Raw genomic sequence first — 22,385 nt, 5'->3', positions numbered from 1 at the left:
TGTGGAGACAGCATTAATGTATTTAATTAATTAGGGTGAATCGAGGCCTTGCGCTACACCTGTATGCCCCCAGGGCCCTGAGGCAAGCAAGGAAGATTATAGCTGATCCCTCCCACCCTGGGCACAAACTTTGTCACCCTCCCCTCTGGCAGGACGTTGAGGTCCATCAGGACCAAAACCTCAAGATACAAAAACAGCTTCTTTCCATCCACAGCTGGCCTCCTAAATAATGCCAGAGACCCCCATTTAATCTGCCTCCTTCCCCCACTACCATAAGCACAGATTTGGTCATCCCTGCACTGACTATACTGTAAATCTGTACTCCAGTCACCTGTTTTTTCACACTGTCCCATTCCATAACAATTCAAAACAGCAAGTACAGTTTTGTTCTACAACTCTATTTTATTTCTTATAGAAGTGTTTATGCGCCAGTAACACCACACCACATTCCGTGTGAATTTACTTGCCAGTTAATTTGATTCTTATTCTGACCTGGGCAGGTTAACCCTCTGGGGCTGACGCCGTCGTATATGACGGCTAAGACCAAGCTTTACTAAATTATAAATAACTTTTGACTGATATGAGATAGAAACTTACTTTTCTTTGCTGAAAAGTTAACCCCGCGGACGTTCGAGCCAGCCATCGGCCATCTTTGTACTCCTCATAGAATCTGTGTGATGTGTGCAATGTGAGTGTCCAATCGGAATTGGTTCACCGACACATGGTTTTCCAAAATCCAATCGTAGGGCAGATTTACCGCATGTGAAAAGCCAAAGATTATTTTCAGGAGTGATATGTTACTAGTTGGCCCATTTGAATAGCCCCCTGGGTGCTCCAATGAATACATACTATTAGTACATACTCAGTGTGCCCTGCGCCATTACGCACAGCGATCAGTGAAAGCAGGAGCACACAGAGAGCCTCTGATGATATCTCACGTGCTCAGACAAAGAGTGTGTAAGTTACACACTTTTTGTCAGGATTGCGCCACTAGTTTGCATGTGAATGTTACTGGATAACTTTGTTGCTTTCTCTGCGTAAAGCACTGTTTACCATATCAATGGACAACAAAACGCATAGACCATTTTGTATATATTGCTCAAAATGTACATTTGTGTTTATTGTTTGAACCTTTTTGTTGTGCAGTCTTTCATACAAAACCTCAAATTACCTTTATAAAATGTCAAAACAGTTGTTTATTATAGTTTGCTGTGTGTTTTGAATAAATGTGTGTGGAAAATTATTTTTCGCTTTATTTTTTCCTTGCCTATTTTTGACTGTAAACCTTTATTACAATTATAAAACACAACAAAAAACATATATATTCTGAAAGCACAGGTTGTCCTGAAAAGAAAGAGGCATAAAACTTCATTGTGGGATGCAGTGAGAGCTGTTGGATGTTTATTAAACCATATTTTTGGAGGGACTGGGCAGAGGCTTTCATAACAGGTGGCTTTGTTGAGGGCATTAAAATATTACCTGTTTATTTCCAGTTATTGTGTATTATCGAGACCCAAAATTATCAAGTGACAGACAGCTGCTAAAAGTGCTACCGCCGTTAGCATACAGAATTTAAGAAGATAAAATCGTCACTGAACACAAATACTGGAGTACAGATGTCTCAGATGATCCTTTAGGAAAATTAACTACACATCAAGTCATGTTATGACAGATAATTGTAATAAAGTGTTCAAAAAGGACAGACACAGTCCCCACAACAACTAGCAGCCACCACTAGCGGCGTATATGACTGGAGCTCCAGCACTACACTGGCTGTCACTCAAAGGGACCACGTCCCTAATTATGCATAACCTTCATCTTAAACAAATGAATTATTTTAAAAAACAACATAGCTGGTTTCACAACTGTACTAAAAACTTTCCCTTTCACACTTGCAGACATCCTTCAGTCACAAATCACTTTTGCCACCTTTCTCCACCCACTCCACCTTTCCTCCGTGGCAGGTGTCGGCCAAATTACAGGTGACATACACCAACATCCAGCACCACTCGCTGGACTGTTTGAAAATGTGTGGCCATTCGCGTTAATAGCACAAAAATAGTGAGCATGCGACCACTTTCGAGCTGGCTGTGGAATTTGTCCAAGTGCCCCCATGACTGTGGAGTTGCCAAACAAAACACGTGGCATGACAGAGTGTCGGCTCCCCCCTCAACACATGCCAGGCATGTGTATCTCGCATGAGTTGCCCCCCCCCCCCCCAAAACACGTGGGTATGTGTGTTTTACGCCAAATACGCCGCTTTCAGTCACGTATCACCAAAAATATGCCATAACAAACGCTGTTTTGTCAGTTATTATGGTGAAAATGAAAGACTTCCTCTTCATCTACATCATCTAATTTCTCTATTTATTTTAAAAATGTGTTTATGTCCTTGTTGATTTTAGGCATTTTACGCTCCTGTTATAGGACAGTGATTGTCGTGCAGTGGTAAAGTTTCTGTCTGTTAATCAGAGCTTTTGTAAATTGCAGGTTTGAATCCCGCAGGTGGCATGTATTTTTTATTTTTTGTTTCTGCCCAGCAGTGCATGATGAGGTTCCACACGTTCCAGCTGCTCGCACTGTTTGTGCATGCACATGAGCATGCACGAAACCTTCACTGGTGTTGTCATGCACACCTGTGCAACCGTGCTTCCCTCATGACAGCAGGTGGAATGTTTTATGGTTCCCCATTTTGTGTTTGGTTCGCTGATTTTTTTTCCGGTTTCTGCGTCTTTCGTGTTATGTGTGAAGGGGCCTTTAGAAATGTCTGGAGAGTCAGTTCTTTGTTAAGACTGGAAATTAAGCCAACTTTTGATTCTAGAAAGACATGTCTGTGGCCATATTCACTACATTCCGCTCTATTCTTCATCTCTCTACTGCACTCTCCATTATGTTGTACAGTTGACTCCTGGTATTTAAACCTTCACCATCTCTATTCCTTGCAACCTCACTATTCCACCGTGCTCCCCCTCATTCACACACATGTATTCTGTCTTGCGCCTACTGGCTTTCAATTCCCTTCTCTTCAGAGCATATCGCCACCTCCTCAGGTTAGTTTCAATCTCCACTCTCACAACAGAACACAATGTCAGTAATAACTACTAGTGCAAGCAGTCATGGATGGGCCCTCGCGTCCCTGCGCCACCGCATCCCCTTGCTACTGTGACCCCATGCCACCGCAGCGGGTTTGAAGTACGGGTTTGAGCAGCGATTGTGAGATTGTGCGAGAGACCGAGTTGCAAGCAGACGGCTGTGCATTGAACCTGAGACGGAAAGTGTCACTGAAATGAACAAATTGTCATTAAAGAGTTACCTCCAAATAAATAAATGTTCATTCATTCATTTGGTTGTTGCTTTCTGTTTGGGTTTATAGAAGAAAAGAAGATGGAGGGAGTGATGTATTTGTTTGAGCACACTATGCACATGAAATATTTTTGGGGGTTTTCACTAGGATGCATGGTTGAGTCATACATAAGGCCAATATGTGTGTGTTCACATATATCTCTAGTCATATAGTGCTGCTTAGTTTTTGTCATCTGTCAGGAGTATTGATGGTATTTGGGATCAAGTACAGTTAAAACAATACTCAGAGCATGACCAGATATGGAGAGGTGCGTACAGGGGCAGGCAGTCATCACACAGTTCAAGTTTCAAACAAATTAGACAATGCATGAAGGAGTTATGACAAGTTGATGGTTCATCCAAACAGAGGGGAAGGTGTGTTCAGGGGACAACCCTCATCACACATGTGAAATCTCAAGTCATCAGACAAAGCATGAAGGAGTTATCTTGACTTGATGTTCCATGGCAAAGGGTCAAAATGGTGGTGCCACAGCGACCACACCCTTCAACATAGAAAAAAGCTTTTAATAACTTTTGATAAGTATAGTCTCTGGATGATCTGAAAGAAATTTGAAGTGCATTGGGCAAAATCCCTAGGAGAAGTTCGTTCAAATACAATGTGTGTAAATCATTCCAAAGTGACATGAAATTCAAAATGGCCGACTTCATGTTTGGAGTAAGCCAATGGTGCAAGAGACTTTTTTGTACATCTATGCAAGTCACACATGTGCACCAATTTTCATCTCCCTATTCCAAAAAAAAAAACCCTATGGGGAGGGGTTTCTTAAAGTTGCAAGGGGGCACTATAGAGGCATTTTGCCCCGCCCATGGGTGACACCTCTATCACATGTAAGAGCTTGTCATTCTTGACCTGTGTATCAATTTTCATGATGTTATGACAAAATTAAAGCCATCAAAAGGAAGAACGTAATTTCATGGCGAAGGATCGATATTCAGCATGCTGCCACAAGGACGCCATTACTGGTAGCTTCACCGCAATCGCCATGTACATTCACCAACTTGTTCTGTATGTTTTAGAAGTCGAATGAAGTTGATGGGGTTAACTATGTGACACCAGTACCTGTTAAAGTATAAATACCACCGGGGAGCACTATGATTTGGGTGGGAAGTTAATATATGCAGATGTTCAGGGTGGAGCCCTCATCATATCCAGCAAATCTGAAGGATCTACAATCAAGTATGTGGGCGTGACAGCCATTCAAATTGAAACGTTGTGCTCCAAAATGCTCGCCAAAGTTTGATGAACCCTAGCAGCCACGCCTTTTGACCTACAGAAATTCCTTTAATAGCTTTTGATCAGCATGGAGTCATGATGATGTTGACTAAATTTGAAGACAATTGGATGAAATCCCTAGGACGAGTTCGTTCAAATGAAAGTAGTGGAAATGGCCAAAAATGGCAAAAATGACCTCAAAATCGAAACTTCAAATCAAAATGGCTGACTTCCTGTCGACATTTCACCATTATATTACAAGTCTTCTTTGTGCATCCCAATGGTAAATATGTGTACCAAATTTCATGAGGCTACAACAACTACAAAAAAAAAACAATGAGGAGGGTCTTTTTAAAATCTGTAGGGGGCGCCATTTTGCTGCGAGCATGTGCACGACCCCAAAATATTGAATTTCTGTTCCGGGTGGATGACTTTGCAAAGTTTGGTGAGTTTTGAGCATGGTATAAGGCTGAAATTGGGGCTTGAAAAGTATAAAGAATAATAAAGAATAATAATAAACAGCGCAGTTTCAAGAGGGTCCTCGTCGGATGACTTTTAGTTATTGTTCACTCTGGCCCTAATAATAATAATAATAATAATAATAATAATACAGAGCAATTAAGAAATGAAGAAAGGATATTCCCACCATTTTGATCACAGGGATCATGTTACTGACAAATGTGTCACTGCGATTTTATCACTTAAAATAAAGCTTTCTTGGGAAAGATGGCATCATCATGCAGTTGTGAGGCATATAAATTTCACAAGTGTCATCAGTGATACTTAGAAATATAAATATTGTGTGTGGATAAACCTGGTACGTGTTTTCAATAGGTACACTGTGGAATAGCAGTACACTCACACTGTAGAATAATTGCACCCTCCTGTTAACAGTGCTCACTGAGACATAGCTGGAAGAGAGCTCAATGGAGTCAAAGGTAAAACCGGCAGCTTGTGGTCACTTTCAGGAAGAAAATAAAGTGTAATTGGAGCAAACAGTATCTTGGCATATTTGAGTAATTTAATCTCAAAGCCTAATGTCTGGACACATGGTTTGAATTTTGTTGTTTTTACAGATTACTGCAGTAACAACTCCATTAGAGCCTACAGAAACATTTATCTTGGGAATAATTTGACACCAAAATTATGAAAGTGCAAAGATCAGTTACTGAGATACATAACATCCAGTGAATATAGTATGCTATATATATATATATATATATATATATATATATATATATATATATATATATATATATAAAAGTCCTGTTGTGGGCAGCACGGTGGCTTAGTGGTTAGCACTGTTGCCTCACAGCGAGAAGGTCGTGGGTTCAATTTCCATGGCCTTTCTGTGTGGCGACCCCCCGCGACCCTTAATTGGACTAAGTGGTAGAAGATGAATGAATGAATGAAAGTCCTGTTGTCAGGTACTGTATTGAGTATAAATGTTGGAGGTCCTGCGAATTATATTCCGGTGTGACTTACATAGCGAAAAATCATGCTATTTCTTAATAATAATAATAATAATAATAATAATAACACTATGTAACAAATTTTCATTTTTGTTTTGTTCCTGGGTACACAGTGTGTTTTCCTAACCTGTTATGCCTTAAATAAATAGAAAATAGCTGTTATTCCACAGAAACTTTGCTTCTGTGATCAGGACAATGATATTTTGAAATTTGTCTGTTTTCAAGAATATTCTCGATTCGCCTTCACTACTACTGAGTAGTCTTTGTTGGGGAAAGTGTAGTGACACGGACCCACAACAGGGGGCGCAAATGAACGGTCAATAGATGAGCCAAAAGGTAACAATTTAATGTTGTGAATGTGCACAATGATTATACAGACAATCACAGAATCTGATAGCAGTCAATACACAAAGGTGACGTGTGGGCAGGCTCGAGGATAGAAGACGTCTGTCCTGAGAAGAGCCGGAACCACACGAATTTCACAGCCACAGAACCCGGTGAATACTGTAGCCGCCAAGTCCCGAATTCCCAGGTGATCACCGTCCCCGACTGTCGGATCTGGTACTGCTGGCGAGGAGCACAAACAGTGAGATGTGGGTGTGTGCACACCCAGTAACAAAAACAGTCAGAAGGTGGAAAGTCACCTCCACCTCTAATCACACACTCATGCAGCTCCTGTTAAACCACTTATCTGGATTGGGTGTGAAGCGTAGCCGTCACTGTTCACACCAAACGCCAATCCAGCTGATAAGGCACACCACAGGAAAACGGCTGCAAAAGAGTTCAGACTATTATTTAAGTTTAAGTCAGCAGAGAAATTACCTTCACAGGTAGATGATATCTCGGCAGCGAGGTGGAGATGACGTCCGGCTTTTATGGAGTGGATTGATGAAGTGGAGATGGGTGACAGCTGTCAACCCCGGCTGTGTCCGTGGCGGCAGCGCCCTCTCGTGCCTGAAGCCCGCACATCAGGCAGGGCGCCCTCTGGTGGTGGGCCAGCAGTACCTCCTCTTCTGGCGGCCCACACAACAGTCTTCTAGAATATTCTTTAACTGCTAGAACTGTCCAGAATTTTCTAGAAGTTTCCAGAATTGTCTAGAAATTTCAAGAAACTTTTAGAACTGTCTAGAATGTTAAAAAAAATAAAATCAAAGTTTGTGCTGAATGTAGTCATTTTTCCATAGACTTTAGACATAAGCAGTTGAAATATAACACTTAGAAGCCAGGAACAAAAATTGTGTTACATAGTGTAATTTCCATTGAGTTTTCCAAGGAATCAAAGCACTAAACAAAATAAGCTCTATTAATAAAAGAATAAATGTCAACAATAAAAATCACACTACAACAATGTACAAAAATCTCAAATTAAATAGCTGATAACATTAATAATACTCCGGTGTGACTTATCTTCAGGAAAATATGGTAAATATCATTCTCAAAGTTGTAAATCCTTGTCTGAGCTGAGCCACCGCTCTACAGGTGTTGCTCCGATTCCAATTAACTTTTAAAATAAAATAAACCATTGTTCTCTGATCCTTCAACCAAACTTAATTTGAACCTGACAGCAGTTGTAGTCGTCACCTTGCTGCTGACGAGCTCTGGGCTCGTTTCCCTCCGTGGCGCCTCCCTCTGCCCTGTTGTCGGTGCGCTGTAGCAGCTTGTTCGACACAAACAAACATGGCTGAACTGATTACTGGCAGCGGCACAAACAAAGTCTCATGTTAGCACGTTTGCTCAGACGGTGGCTCATCACAGGCCGTTAATTCACTGACTGATGGTGGCGTTTAGTGCCGCTCATTCATCTACAAGCCATCCGTCCCTGCTCTCTCCATCTGTCCATAATTTCACTCCATTCTACACTTCCTCCTCCATCCCTCTATTTCCTGTCCTTCCCTGCACGGTGGATGACACGACTGGACGGTGGCGTGGCAGTCAAAGCTTCGCCAGCGCCACAACATCTGCTGTCACTCACCTGTTGTTAACCCCGCCTCCTCCCATTTCTCCAACAGTGGTCCCCATCTGCATTCTCATCTCATTCTTTATGCTCCTCTGCTTTTCACCATCTTTTATTCTTTTCTGTTGTGAATGCACATAAAGCTGGTCTCTGTCTGCGACCAGCTCTCACCGCGCTAATCTTTGGCTGGCGCTCCGCAGAGACACGGTAACAACATGTGCTGCGAGCTAAGATGCTGCCTGACACCGTGACCGGACTGAATTTCTGTCTCCCAGCCATTCCTAAATGATTAGTCTCCAAAGTGCTTCCTGTCGACGGCAGGGTGTTCGAGACGCTCAGCGCTGCCTCGCTGCCGTCATGTACGTGGAGTGGACTAAAGAGGTTAATTAGATCATTATTTCTTCTGAGGAGATTGTGTTTTTTACTCCTGTTTGTTTGTTACTAAGCCATTTTAAAAAGTTGAACATGCATGAAAATTAGATTTAAAAAAAAATTGGTAGTACAAGAGAGAAAGAAAATTGGATTTGAAAACATTTACAGCTCGCACACTCTGTGGTTTAACTCTTTGTTGTGTATTTACTTAATTAGATGAGCTCTGGTGTATTGTCAGCACCTCATCAGGATTTCTCCCCATTTTCCCCTCTCAGTTTTCAAAAAATATTCTCAACCGTGTTCACATTGTAAATTGCATTCGGACATGTGCTTTTGCTACAGTACATGTTTTGATCGGGCAGTTTTATGCATTAAAACCTCATTAAAATGAGTGGTAATTCATGTGTTTCTTCCTTGTTAATAATCAGGAGGTAAAATTGATAAGAAATGGTGGCTTCATCTGCGCAATGTTATCTTTGTCGTGTCTTTGTACTAAATCATCCAGATTATACAGATACAAATCATACAGATGAGAAAAATAAGATGTTAAAAGGAGGCTCAGTGAGATCGGAGTTGGACTACAAATATAGAGGCCTGTGTCCCATCTGTGACTTTGGACAAATCTGAAGTCCCATTTATGGGGAGTCAGACAGTGTTATCCCCTCATGCTACAGAACCTGAGGATAAACACCAGCCCCAATGGACCTCAGGATCTTTATAAAAACTTTGGAAGGACCCAATGGCGCCCACCCTCCTGATGCCACTGCATGGCTGACGGCAATATGAGGTGGAAGTCATTGTTGGATTCTCAGTCCTAAAGTTTTGTTGTAAACTCCTCACCATTTTTTCATCATCCTAATGATGGCTTTTTGTCTCTTTTCAAATAAACAGTTCATAAGATGATGTATGCAGTCAGTTTTAGGTGGGAACAACAACAGCAAAATCAACAACAAAAAACAAACAAACAAAAAAAAAAAACAAGGGTAATCAGAGATTTCTGAAATCCGCCAATCCAGAGCCACATCATCTCCAAACTTCAGTGGAGTCTTCGATGGCCTAATACGTATCTGTGGTGCAAATTTAGTGAAAATCTGTAAAGTAGTTTTGACATAATCCTTCAAAGCCTGTATAATTTGAAACTTGATCCAGAATCCAGATCCGGATCCAGATCACCTCCAGAATTGCATGGAGTCTTCCATGACCTAATATGTATCTATGGTGCAAATTTTGTGAGAATCTGTGAAGTAGTTTTGACATAATCCTTCAAAGCCTATATAATGTGAAATTTGTTCCAGAATCCAGATCCGGATCCGGATCCAGATCACCTCCAAAATTACATGGAGTTTTCCATGGCCTAATATGTATCTGAGGTGCAAATTTGGTGAGAATCCGCGAAGTACTTTTGATGTAATCCTTCAAAGTCTGCTTAATGTGAAACTTGATCCAGAATCCAGATCCAGAGCACCTCCAAAATTTAATGGAGTCTTCCATGGTCTAATATGTATCTGTGGTACAAATATGGTGAGAATCCATGCAGTAATTTTGACGTATTCCTGCTAACAGTAATCCTTCAAAGCCTAAATATAAAGTGAAATTTGATCCAGAATCCCGATCCAGATCACCAGTCTATCTATCTGTGTCAAAAATTTTGTCAAAATCTGTGCAGTTGTTTTGATGCAATCTTGTTAACAGACAGACAGACAAATAAATAAATGCCGATAATTTTATTATTCCTTGGTGGACGTAATGAAAATTCTCACAATGCTACACCGACCTTTCAAAGCATCAGACATGTACAAATTTACACTGGCTTTTAAACAGTTGACTTGATAAATAATAAAATATCTGAAGACACTTAAAACTTGACATTTTTCTATACACACTGAACAAAAATCTAAATGCAACACTTTTGTTATTGCTCCCATTTTTCATGAGCTGAACTCAAAGATCTAAAACATTTTCTATATACGCAAAAGACCTTTTTCTCTCAAATATTGTTCACAAATCTGTCCAAATTTGTGTTAGTGAGCACTTTTCCTTTGCCGAGATAATCAGTCACACCTCACAGGTGTGCCAGATCAAGATGCTGATTAGACAGCATGATTATTGCACAGGTGTGCCTTAGGCTTGTCATATCTAACACGCTCTTTTTTTTCTTTGGCCAGCTTGTACTGTTACCAGCAACAATAATGTTGCATCACAGTTGGCTTTCCCTGACTACACATCATACTGAAGTGCTAAGAAGCATTCATGATGTGACCTGCACTGCTGTGCCCCACTCTGGGTACAAACTCACAACCTCCAGGATGGGAGGCAGGCACTCTAACCATCAGGCTAAAATCTATGGGCTCTAGCATCTGTTGCTAGAACTTCTTTTGGCCTTGGGCGGGTAAGTATAACAAAAGTCTTCTGCACAGCACCACCTTCTGGCCTGCATTCTAATGACAGTCAGACTCGGAGAATGCAATCTTCAGACATTGTACAGCAGAATGATATATTTATTTAAAGCACGAATGGAATAGCACATCAACATGAATTGAAACACACATCTTCAAAGAGATCTGGATCCGTGTTTTAGATGCGTCAGTAAATTTGAGGTTTCCTATGGTCTGCAATGCACAACGGCACATTTGCGTACGGCTTTTTTGAATCAATTTTTACTACTCATCCTACTGTTTTCTTGTTAAGCGAATCGGAGTGGAGCTGTTTCTGTTGCAGTTGTAGTTGATTTTTTTGCACTTGGAATTTACTGACAATTGTGAAAAAGTTAGCAACGGTGCCGGAACATCGTTCCAGACCATTCCAGCTCATTTTAATCGCTGAGTGAATGTTTCTACAAGTTCAATACTTTTGCCACATACAGATCCACATCTGACAGCCAAGTAAGCCACAACGTGGAAGATACATACCATACAGTAATTGCTGAAAATTGAATAAAATCTATATTTTAGTTCATCAGTTTTTGTCTGTTGCATGTTCTTTTACATATTGAATATCACTTTGAGGATATACACTGTGAGTTCATGCTTGAGGCTGACAAAAATTCTGATAAGGGTTACAATAAGATTGATTATTGTTCATCAGAGATTGTGGGTCTCACTGTAAGCAGTGCGGAATTGAACCTCTTGAAACAAATGGAAAATGTCTGCCAAACAAAGAAAAAATATAACTGATAATCAGCCACCATTGACAAAACAATAATCATTAAAAAAAAAGAGTGATGAGAGCGAGAGCAGACAATCAGGAGAAGTGTGATTTCTGCGTCATTATTCTCTGCACCAGTAGCAGTGTAGGGCTTGTACAGCAAAATATGGATGAGTGAGTGAGCAGGTGGGTGAGTGGGTGGGTGGGTTATTCTAGCTCGGCCAGCATGGTGTAAGCAATAACTCCTAAACAACAAACTCACCAAATTAAAAGCGCACATAATGATTAGACTGATTAGACGACGGTTAAGATTGATGCACTAGATCAATCACAAGAACAACTTATATAATATCCCAATACATAATATCCCACAGACGTGTCTGCCACCTGTTGGATGGTTAATTGATGCAGAATGGATTCCGGAAAATTATGTACAGCTGTGGTTGAATTTTTGTCACTGCACTCTACCCACTGGTGTCCCCCTTCACATTAGTGTCCGCCAAAAAGTTAACCACAAGGAGTAACAAGCTGATGGTAAAACCAGAATGAAAGAGTGGATAGAACGTGTGGCTGGGGGTGATACTTTTCATCAGTTCTATAAATTACTGACGGCAAACTTAAAACACTTTCACCGAACATTTCAAAACCCTGCACAGTAAATTTTGTTGAGTAAAATTTAATCTGCTGGGATAACATTTGATCCCAGTCTAAATAGAGTAAAAAAAACACTCCATTGTGCAGTGAAATTAGCTCTACTGTTGTTGGCGACCGAACAGTCCCCCCTTAAAAATTGGCCTGCCCTGCCTCCACTGCGCATGCATCATTTCGGAGCTCAGCAGCTCCTGTGGACGGACTCTTTTCACCCAAAGCGATCAAATGGATTAATGGGATTATTAACCATCAGATGACAAGGTAAAACCTCTTAAATCAGTCTAAAGTCAGTTTTAAGCAGAAATTAGGCTGTTTTAAGCAGGAATCTGTGACGCATTGAAATGACGGACAGTCCGTGAACGCAACAGCCGTGTAGGTGCGGCACTGTGATCACTTTCTCCGTCTTTTCTGATGAAATAATGCTGAATTTATGTGGAAATTGTTGTACAAAAGCTTCAGATATCTGTCACTGAGAAAAATGCTGACTGGAGTGCAGTTTTAAGGTGATAATCGGTGAACCGCGGCTGATGACGCATGCGCAGTGAAGGCAGGGTGGACCGATGTTTAGGGCGGACCGTTCGGTCTGCACACCGTCTAGTCAATGCAAGTGGTTCTCCTCCAATAAGAGTTGATTTTACACTATGTTGAGTTGATTTAGCCCTGTGATAGATTATATTTTTCAGTAGATTTAGACTGGGACCAAATGGTATCCCAACAGAGTAAATTTTACTCAGCAAAATTTCCTGTGTGTTTGTGAACATTGCATATGGAATACATCACATGTAGTGACAGGGGAGGTGATGGTCTCATAGTTAAAGTGTTGGGCTTGAGGCCAGAGGATCCTTGGTTCAAATCCCAGCCTGACCTAAGGGCCCCTGGGCAAGGTCCTTAATCCCCTAGTTACTGACAGCCTAACATCAGAGTGAATGTGAGTCATTACTGTTAAGCGCTTTGAGCATCTGATGCAAATGGAAAAGTGCTATATAAATGCAGTCCATTTACCATTTAGTGCTAAACGGGATGTCAAGACCAACACCCGTCATAGTAACTACGTATAGGCCAGCAATGTTATCCACAAGTTATTGGGGATTTGGTGAGTTTTCATTGTGACCCAGAGCAGCACAGTCAAACGCTTTTGCAAAAATCAACAAGGTGTCAGGTTTTGGATTTTTCATCTCTTGTTTGTATTATATGCTCCGTTTGGTTATGCTGTTTGTTAGTTTTTCTAGGTTGTTTGTTATCTTGCTGGTCTTTTTCTGCTTGGGTTTTCTCTGTCCCTTTTTCTCTTGTCTTTTCCTTGGTGCTTGGTGGTGGGAATTTCACTCTGTCTGGCCACACCTCTGTTCTGGTGCTTTCCACACACACCTGTTCCCAGTTCATAGCTCATCACCTGGGTGTATTTAAGGTTCACTGATCTCTCTTGTCATTCGCCAGATTGATGCACCTTGTGCCTTCTTTCCAGCTCTTCTCCATGTGTATTCCTAGTCCTGTTGTACCTCATCATTTTTTGACCGCCTGCCTGTGTACCCGACTCCACCTCTGCCTGATGTTCTTTGTACTGCTGCTGGCTTTGGACTGCCTTTACGTGGCCCAACCTCTGCCTGAATCTCAAGTTCTGTGACTCACAGAACTGTGAGTCTGAGTTTTGTATTTGCGTCCAGATGTCTTTTGCCACCAAGCCTGATACAAGGGTGTCAAAGAAGGACAGCTGATATTCACAGGTTCATTCAGTGAGCACTGGTGAAGTTAGGATGCAGTTAACAATTGTCTTCTTCACTCTGACAGCACTCTGGCCAATAAGCATCAAGCAGCTGGGACTGAATCCCGCAAGCACCTTTCCTGATGTTTGCAATGCTTATTCTAAAAAGGATATTATTTTTAGATACACAAAGATGAAAACAATACCTCCCACAAGTCCTACCAGTGCACGCGGGTGTAAATAAGAAAAGAGGATCATTTAAAAAAAAATCCCATGGTGACTTCAAAGCCGTGGCACAAAAACAAAGACATGTCAGGAGCATTCCTGTGTAATCTTAATCCACTGTGGCACTTCACTTAATGGTTTTAATGTTTATGTTGTCCCACAGCTTCACTAACTTTGTTACGGTAGGACCATCCATTACGGGATGGAGCTGGGCATGATTATTTATGCACACTTAAGCCTGACTGCGCTGGTGTGTAATTCACTGTAAGCAGGCTTCATTGGAATTGCAAATCGATGCCCCAGAACACTTTAACTCAACTCTCTTTGGTACTATCCCTCCTTCTCTGAGCCACCTCCTCCTTCTTACCCTCCTCTCTGTGTGCACCCTCTTCTCTGTCTCTATCTGATCTGAGCCAGTATTTGGTAGTTTGTCTTCCCGTCTGGCCAGTAACACGAGCCAGCACTTGTTATTGGGCACTGGCCAAACCCCAGTCTGGACATGATGAGGAGCAGAGGAGGAGGAAGGGATTGGGAAAAGGCCACAATCAGCTGATTGAGCAAAATCATGGAGCATACGCAGTGAGGCTAAAGGTCACTTGTGCATTTTAGCTCAGAAGTCATTCAATGTAAGATTTGTGGCCAATCACTTGAAGAGAAGAAGAAGACTCCTACAAATAAAGGTTACTTTTCAGGTCTTAGTGCAGCAGATAACTGAAACAATCCTTCAAATGGTGATACAATCTCCAAATTTGGCACAAATACTCTTTAGACGTTACTCTTTTGAAAAAAAAAAAAAAAAACGATTGGCCACTTGAATTTTCAATAGCCAGTCACGTAGGGGTCAATTGAAGAATTACACAGGGGTCAAAATTAAAAGATGCTCCAATCATATTGAAAACTATACCATATTATTTGTCTGAAAAAGGTATAGTTTGGATTATCTATGACTGAATGTTTTGGAGTTATGGGGTGAAAACAGCAAGAATGGTGACAAAGGTCAATATCAGTTTGTACAGAGGTCAAAAGTTAAAGTTACTCTAATTTTGGTAAGAAGTGGTGCAAATTATAGGTTGAACTAATAGGATTAATAAATTAAATAGTTTTGACTGTGTTGAATGTTTGGTCTCCAAAGTAAAAATCAAACAATGTTGATGTCCATTGGATTCTATGACATGTGACATACGAGGGTAGGCTGAAAAGTTCTAAGGCTCCCCATGAAGGAGTAATGCATTAACTGCATTATAGTGAGCCTTAGAACTTTTCAGCCTACCCTCGTATGTTACCCCGTAACATGATAACTAAGCATGACACATGGTGCAAACTATTCCTTTTTAAAACCTCATTATCTCATCCAAACACGCACACACGATGCCTCCGCGGCTGTTCCCACATTGAATGGCAAACCTCACTTGGATTCGGATTCAGCCTGGCCTTGAGAAGTTATTTTATTTTGAGGAGTGATAGCCAATTTTAATGGCAAAATAAATAAACAAACCAAGAATCACTTTTTTTTTGTCTCTCCCACAACATCTTTTTTTTTTCCAAACTGTATTTCAACAAATACATTAACAGTAAATGAACAAAGGACAAGGCCACAATAGAAAGAGACAGAAGAAAATAATACATTGTACAATAACAATTCTCTTGAAAAATTCCATATACTAGAACGTGACAGTTTTATGAGATTTGGGAGTGTCTCCAGCTTAATACTGCTTATACTCGTATATTGTTCAAATTCAGCCAGAAGTCCATGTAAATTCCTTTTCAGTACTCTGCATTTATGAATATGGAATTTACCAAACAATATTAAAAGGTTGATAATCAGAGGCGATTTTAGACTTCCAGTTTTAGAGGTGCTTAGCACATTTTTAAAAATTTTTAAATCTAGATGTCCAGAAGTACAATTTGCCATGATTTCAGTGAAAACATTGCTTGTAAATGCTGCATTCATTGTCAAAATGATAAAAAAAAAAAAAAGGCATATTAGCAATGGATAACGGCCCATACATAAAATTCCTGTATTCTGGTGCAGTTTATATAAGAAATAATTTAATCTCCTAATGTGGTGAGGGCAAATAGTAATTGCAACTTAGGAGCAGGTCTGAAATATTCAGAGGCTGAGTACAGTATATTATCCTTGTTTTTATATTAGTCTTATGAGCCTATAGTTATTGAAGATTTTTTATTTTATCTTAACAGATTATTATGTCATAGTACTTAGTACAGAACACTCACCCTGGTATCACTTTTCAATTACATTTAGACAGTTTTAGGCATTACTTAGACTGTGTTTTAGTTTTGGTTATTCATTTATTTATTCTACAAACTGATTGATGTCTCGTTTTTTCTGGCAGCACGCACATCCACATTGTAAGTCATAAAAATACAGTAGTTGCAGTTGTGATCAGTGAGGTTTAGTGCCGTGTGCAGGACCTGGTTTAGCACAGCTACAGCAGCACTCCACTTTAAGGCTGGATGGAGAACACAGATGGTATACTGCACATAAATGGGTTCAGGATAAGAAATATATGAATATGAATTATTTATTGAATTAACAGCAAAGCATAGAAAGGACAGACAAGATCTAATGAAGTCCTTAAAAGTAAGAAAAATAAAAATGTGTGACTTAAAAGTCAGAATTCATACCAAAACACCAGTAACACAAGTAAGACACCTCCACAGTCTGATACACGTTCAATTTACCCTTAGCTTCACTTTCCATCCTTTGCTATTCTCAATGTCCATATCTACTATCACATAAGGTCTATAGAGTGCACAAACTTCACCTGAAGCTTTTTTTGCGTTTGAAAAAATGCTCTGATATCCATCACTGCACTGCAGGCTTGGTTTGCCAACAAATAAAAATCCAAAATGAGTTTTATGATTTATGCCTTTTTAGCAGGAATTTAAATTATTCACTTATTATCATGCTGTCATACAGCGTGAGGTGGGGTACACCCAGGACAGGACGCTAGTCTGTCGCAGGCCCACAAATAGACAAACAAACACAGACACACCCACACACACACCTACGGACAATTATAAAGATTCCAATCCACCTAACCTGCATGTCTTTGGATGTGGGAGGAAACCGGAGCACCCGGAGGAAACCCACGCAAACACGGGGAGAACATGCAAACATGCAAACTCCACACAGAAAGGCCACGGGAATTGAACCCACAACCTTCTCGCTGTGAGTTAACAGTGCTAACCACTATCCCACCATGCTTCCTCCTGTAATACATATTTTGGCATAATGCTTGAAATAGGTTGTTTAAAAAACTAGTAGTATAGAAGCATATATATATAAATATTGTTAGGGGTGCTTAAAATATATTTAGGGGTGCTTGATAGGCTATCTCCGCCCCGGTTGATAATGTATTCAATGATCTCTCCCATGTTTTTGTCTCCCTACATCTGTTATGACGCCAAAATCATAACTAATCAAATTATGTATGGTCAGAGTTGTTCATTTGTTTTTGTTCTCTTGTTCTCTTCATTTGTTGGAGTTTTTCCGTAATTATTGTATGGCCTTGCCTTACAATGTAAATCACCTTGGGGCAACTGTTTGTTGTGATTTGGCGCTATATAAATAAAATTGATTTGATTTGATTTTTAAATCTGTTAATGACAAAATTACTGGAACATATAAATTGTGAGAAACCATGTGGAATTGATAACATGGATGGAAAACTTTTAAAAATTGCAGCTAAATCAATAGCCAGGCCGGTAAGCTATATTTTCAATCTATGTTTTGATGAATGTATTTATCCAGATCGATGGAAAATAGCAAAAATTATTCCTCTGACAAAAAATTCCAAAGCGCCACTGACTGGGCAGAACAGCAGACCAATAAGCATCTTACCTGTCCTGAGTAAACTGTTGGAGGGGATTATGTCCAAACAGATTCAGAATTATTTTGAAGTAAATCATCTTCATTCTGATGCCCAACATGCCTATAAAGAAGGTTACTCAACAAGTACAGCACTTACAGCTCTGACTGATGACTGGCTGCCACAAATTGATTGTAAGCAACTGATAGGAATTGCATTTCTGGACTTTAGTGCGGCCTTTGATCTAGTCGATCATGAACTTCTAATTGGGAAATTATCAGCATATGGATTTAAAAGCTCTGCTTTATGTTTTTTAAGAAGTTATTTGGTCGACAGAAAGCAATGTATTTCAATGGTTCATTTTCAGATACTTCTGGACCCCAACTGTGGCATTCCACAAGGCAGTTGTCTTTGTCCTTTGCTGTATAGTATTTTGTAAATGACATGTCATATATTTTACATAGGGCCCGTATAACTGTATATGCAGACGATACAACAATATATGTTTCTGCTTCTAGCCTGGATCAGGTCAATAGCACTTTACAAAAAGAGCTAATGTTGACTTATGACTGGGTGGTGGAAAACAGGTTAAAATTGAATGTGTTAAAAACTAAGTGTATGATTTTAGGCTCTAAACACACCTTAAGAGACACCCCGAAGCTAAACCTCTCTCTGCACAATCAATTATTAGAACAAGTGACTGATATATATATATATATATATATATATATATATATATATATATATATATATATATATATAAACTTTATTTACAGACTCAGGGTCCAGATTATACACACAAGACATATACACTTACATTATAAAACATAAAAAAAATCATCCACCTTTACCCCCCACACACACAATATATATTTACATTAAAAAATCAGATTACAGATACATACAATTGGCTTTTCCAATGTTTCCATATGTCAGAATTGTATTGAGTGTCACTTTCCTTTATATTGGACAAACACATTATGATACCATTTCTTGACTCAGTTAACCTACACATAAATTTATACATGAGGTTCCTCATTAGAGCCTGAAATGAAGGCACATTCGCAGTGACAAACAGAGTACTTGCACTTTCCCATCTTGGAGCCTTCAGCAAAATTCTAAGCGCATCATTATAAGCCACCTTGATCTTACTCATCTTTGCTTTGCTATAGCTACACAGCTATAGATAAAATTGCAAGGGGTGACTTTGGATCAAAGGATATCTTGGACAACACATATTAATAATATTGTGACCAAAATGAGCAGAAACATCTTTTTAATTTGATGCAATGCTCAATTTATGTCAACAGCAACAAGGAAATTAGTTTTACAGTCTTTAGTGTTGTGTCACTTAGACTACTGTTCTGTTGTGTGGTCAAAGGCTGCTCTCAAAGACCTGAACAAACTCCAGATAGCACAGAATCGAGCAGCAAGACTCGCTCTAGGATGTCCTTTTCGAACCAGTGTTAACATCCTACATCACAGACTGTCATGGATGACAGTGAGGGAGAGACTGGCCTGTTCTTCTGTGGTTTCTTTGCAAAATATTTGGACCACACACAAACCCTTTAGCCTGTTCTATAAACTTCAACTCACTGGTAAAACAAGCATGAATTTAACACAAGACAAGCTACTAGTTCTATTTTGTTTTGCCTCTGCCAAAAACTAATGCTCTAAAAAATACATTTATATATCGATCCATCTTATATTGGAATCAGTTGCCTCCGGATGTGAAGTTAATACGAAATTATATAGTTTTTAAAGCAAATCTTAAGAAATGTATACTCAACAAGACAGTTCTCCTAATGTCGGTCAAAATCGGTCCTCCACCACCTGGGCTACAGCTATCCGGGTCTCTACCACCTGGGCTACAGCTAACTGGGCCTCTACCAGCTGGGCTACAGCAAACCCGGCCTCTACCACCTGGGCTACAGCTATCCGGGCCTCTACCACCTGGGCTACAGCTAACTGGGCCTCTACCAGCTGGGCTACAGCAAACCCGGCCTCTACCACCTGGGCTACAGCTATCCGGGCCTCTACCACCTGGGCTACAGCTAACCGGGCCTCTACCACCTGGGCTACAGCTAACCGGTCCTCCACCACCTGGGCTACAGCTAATTGGGCCTCCACCACCTGGGCTACAGCAAACTGGGCCTTTACCATCTGGGCTACAGCTAACCAGGCCTATACCATCTGGGATACAGCTAATCGGTCTTCCACCAGCTGGGCTACAGCAAATCGGGCCTCTATTACCTGAGCTACAGCAAACCGGGCCTCTACCACCTGAGCTACAGCTAACCGGGCCTTCACCATCTGGGATACAGCTAACCGGGCCTTCACCATCCGGGCTACAGCTAACCGGGCCTTCACCATCTGGGATACAGCTAACCGGGCCTTCATCACCTGGGCTACAGCTAACCGGGCCTTCACCATCTGGGCTACAGCTAACCGGGCCTTCATCACCTGGGCTACAGCTAACCGGGCCTTCACCATCTGGGATACAGCTAACCGGGCCTTCACCATCCGGGCTACAGCTAACCGGGCCTTCATCACCTGGGCTACAGCTAACCGGGCCTTCACCATCTGGGCTACAGCTAACCGGGCCTTCATCACCTGGGCTACAGCTAACTGGGCCTTTACCATCTGGGATACAGCTAACCAGGCCTATACCATCTGGGATACAGCTAATCGGTCTTCCACCAGCTGGGCTACAGCAAATCGGGCCTCTATTACCTGAGCTACAGCAAACCGGGCCCTCTACACCTGAGCTACAGCTAACGGGCCCTTCACCATCTGGGATACAGCTAACCGGGCCTCTCACATCCGGGTACAGCTAACCGGGCCTTCACCTCTGGGATACAGCTACCGGGCCTTCATCACCTGGGCTACAGCTAACCGGGCCTTCACCATCTGGGCTACAGCTAACCGGGCCTTCATCACCTGGGCTACAGCTAACCGGGCCTTCACCATCTGGGATACAGCTAACCGGGCCTTCACCATCCGGGCTACAGCTAACCGGGCCTTCATCACCTGGGCTACAGCTAACCGGGCCTTCATCACCTGGGCTACAGCTAACCGGGCCTTCACCATCTGGGCTACAGCTAACCGGGCCTCCACCACCACAAAAAAGGAGAGAAATCCTCTTTTCAAAAAACATTGGACATCTAAGATTTTCCATACACTTAATCAGGCAAAAACAATCTGGGATCCGCGAGCCAAACCAAAAGGCTTGTTAGGTGGACACTTGAATATACGGAGTATGGCATCTAAAAATGAAGAGCTTCAACATCTGCTCTGCAACTCCAACATTGACCTTTTGGGGCTTTCTGAAACCTGGTTATCACACAACTCTCCAGATTCAGTGGTAACTATGCCAGAGTATAATGTTTATAGGAATGACAGGACACATGGGAGGGGTGGAGGTGTTCTTCTCTATGTTAAAAGCACTCTAAAATGTAGACGGATAAACTTGCCAGAAGAAATCCAGCTTGAGTATGTTGGTGTAGAAATTTCACTCTCACCTGCAATGTCTTTCATTGTAATTTGCTTGTATTGTAAACCATCTGCTAAATTGGATTTTTATAACAACTTAAAACTTCTTCTTAATCACAGTGATTTAAATAAAGAAATTATAATTACTGGAGATTTTAATGTAAACTGGAATGATAAGAAAGCTAGAAAGAACCTGAAACAAGTTATTGAACATTTTAATTTTAAACAGTTAATAGAACAACCTACTCGAATAACTTCACATTCCAAAACTTTGATAGACTTGCTTTTGTAAATAAACCTGGAAGAATTATCAAAACGTTTAATTACGTGACTGGGTTGTCTGACCATAATGCCATCTTCTTCTCAAGAAAACTTACAAAAAAACGTTTTGATGATTCGTATAGGCCAAATGTAAAAGTCTTACCTAAAACAATAATTCCCAAAAAATTACTACCAAATCTTGTGGCAGCTCTGCAAAGTTGTGATTGGAACGAAATCACTCAAAGTAAAGATGTTGAAAATAGCAGCTGCCTATTTCACAAGAAAATTAACGAAGTAATGTTAAATTTTACCAAAAAGGGAAGCCACAACAAAAGAAAGAGAAATCTATTACCATGGATAAATGATGAATGTAAGAAATGGATGAGAGACAGAGATGAGCAACTAAAAAAATATATCAAATCCCATCTCATCACAGACAGGAATAAATTTACCTTACTAAGAAATAAGGTTACTCAAATTATGCGAATGAATGAATATCATTTCTGAAGCAAATGTAAATTCCAAAAAGATCTGGCAAAGTTTAAATAAATTAACGGGGAAGGATAAAAAAGCAAAACAAGAAATTGAGCTAAAAATGAACAATATTGCTGTGACTGATCCAGATCTATTGACAAATGAATTTAACAATTATTTCCTCAATTCTGTGAGGGAAATAAGTGAATGATTTCCATCTCCTGATCTCAAA

The sequence above is a fragment of the Thalassophryne amazonica genome, chromosome 4, assembly GCF_902500255.1.
Source record: "Thalassophryne amazonica chromosome 4, fThaAma1.1, whole genome shotgun sequence".
Taxonomy (NCBI): Eukaryota; Metazoa; Chordata; class Actinopteri; order Batrachoidiformes; family Batrachoididae; genus Thalassophryne; species Thalassophryne amazonica.
This window is presented reverse-complemented; position numbering follows the sequence as displayed.